Source organism: Carlito syrichta, unplaced genomic scaffold (genome assembly GCF_000164805.1).
Source record: "Carlito syrichta isolate Samal-C Ts95f unplaced genomic scaffold, Tarsius_syrichta-2.0.1 Scaffold303661, whole genome shotgun sequence".
Classification (NCBI taxonomy): domain Eukaryota; kingdom Metazoa; phylum Chordata; class Mammalia; order Primates; family Tarsiidae; genus Carlito; species Carlito syrichta.
The window spans coordinates 10417-13020 of NW_007247757.1; positions in this window are offsets into that span (position 1 = coordinate 10417).

A 2604-nucleotide genomic window follows, 5' to 3' on the forward strand; every position below is an offset into this window, starting at 1 on the left:
TTTTTGATTTATTGTAGAGATGAGGTCTCACTGCCCAGGCGGGTCTCGAACCCGCGGGCCAGGCAATCCACTCACCTTAGCCTCCCAAAGGTGCGGGATTACAGGCTAAGCCACCGAGCCCGGCTTAATACATAATATTTTACAAATAAACTCCAGGGTTTTTTGGATTCTCCTCCTCGTATGTTTATTGCAGCAGTATTCTCAATATATTGCAAAAACATAGAACTTACCCAGATCCCAGTTGAAAGTGGACTGGATAAAGAAAATGTGGTACGTATACACAATGGAATACTACACAGACATAAAGGAGACATTCTTTTCTTTCTTTTTCTTCTTCCTTTTTAGAAAGTGTTTTTCTTATTGGAAAACCCCATGTGTAGGGCAGTTGTTTTTTGTCTGTCCATTTCTGTCCACTTATTTTGGAGAGTTGTTGTGCCCCTGTTTAGTCAAGTGATTGTGCAGAAGCAACAATCACAGTATCCCATTTTCTTACAAGACTGGCCACTTGACATAGGCCTAACCGATGAAAATATCCTGCTTTCCTTGCCACAGTGGTTTGTGACTGGATTAAGAGTGGGCATGTCATCAAATTCTTCCCTGGGATTTTTTGATTTGGAGCTGAAGAAGATGGTGTCTTGCCACTGGGGTCATAAAGCCTGAAAGATGTGAAGCTGGAATTGCCTTTGGCAATGTTAACTAGTATATGGAAAAAGTTCTTCAGTAGTTGGAAAGAACAGGACAGTACACACAGAGAGGGCATGATTCTCTCAAATAAGCTAATTTTAGTTAGGCTATGACTTACAAGTAAAGTAATCTTGGCTGAACCAGAGTATTTTGAAAGTTTATAGATTGGGCTTTGTTAAAAGCATTGTGTCTGGGTAACCAAGCACCTACCAATAGGAAAATAATATATGGTGGAAAATATTCAGATAATATCCAGTGAGGGTGAAATGGGAATTTTTTGGGGGGGTGTTTTTAATTCTTCCAAGTTCCTTGTGTGTGTGTGCTTTCACATTTCTTCCTCTTGCCTTTTAACTTGTAACTTGTATTAATCTGGGTTTTCTAGAGAAATAATTAGGATTGATCGATCTATCTATTGATGTATCTAATGAGATTTTAAGAAATTGGCTTATGTGATTGTGGGGAATAGCAAGTTTGAAATTTGCAGGGCAGTCCTGCAGTTTGGAAATTTAGCCAAGATTTGATATTGCAGTCTCGAGTGTGAAATTTTTAGGGCAGGCCAGTAGGTGGGAAGCACTGGCAGGATTTCTTTGTTGCAGTTTCAATGCAGAATTGATTCTTCTTAAAAAATCCTCAGCCTTTGCTTTTAAGGCCATCTACTGACTGGATGAAGCTCACTCACATTATGGAGGGTAATCTGTTTTATTCAAGTCTACTGATTATGAATATTAATCCCATCTGAAAAATATCTTTACAGCAACATCCAGATTAGTGTTTGTTCTAACAGTTGGGAACCACAGCTTAATTCAAACTGACATGTAAAAGTAATCAACTATTTTCATGACCTGAAATTATCCTTGGGTATATGTCTGTGCCAGAGAAAAGTGAATGACAAGCATTCTATTATATGCAGATGATACAGTAGTGTTTTTAGGAAAGTAGAATGAGCTTAATTAATGGCTCATTAGCCACCCACCCCCACAAAGAATTAAAATAAATGGTTCTAAAATCCAGGTCATAAATTTTGAGAATAGTCCTTCAACATATAGTTGGATAATAATCTATAAAGTCGAGACCTTTGTTAAATGAGATATGTTTTGCAACTTGAAGAAAATGGGCCAGTGGCTGAAGGGATTGGCAAGGAAGAACTGATAACCTTGCCAGGCTACATTGTTCAAAATTAAATATTTTATGGCCATGCTATTGAAAAACTGTAATAGCCTAAGTTTTTTTTATGTACAAAAGTCCAGATTATGCACGATAATCTATGACTCCCAACCTTCTCAAATATCAAGACCCTCACTTTTAACATGAAAGTCATAGGCCCTTAGAAAATATTGGTTGCACTTCTAGCTTTTATTGATTGAGAAACACCCGATAGAAACTTTTCTATAGATTCCGGATTTTTATACTGATGCAAATATTTGTGCATATGATCAATGAGGTAAATATGTGATCCTTTTGCCACATGTGCAGACTGTATGATGAAGTCAGAATGTTTGCGGTGTCTATCATCCCAAGTATTTATTGTTTCTATGTATTGGGAACATTTCCAGTCCTCTCTTCTAGCTAAATTGAAATCTGCAATCCATTGCTATTAATTACAGTTACTCTGTTCTGCTATCAAACATTATACCTTATTTCTTTTATCTAACTGTTTGAACCTATTAACCAATCTCTCTTCCTTCCCCCCTGCCGTCACTCCCAGTCTCTTGTATGTATCATTCTATTCTCTACCTCCATGATATCAACTTTCTTAGCTTTTGTATATGAGTGAGAACACACAATATTTGTCTTTCCAGCTGGGCTCGGTGGCTCAGCCTGTAATCCCGCGCCTTTGGGAGGCGGAGGTGAGTGGATGGCCTGAGCCCACGGGCTCGAGACCCGCCTGGGCAGCGAGACCTCATCTCTACAATAAATCAA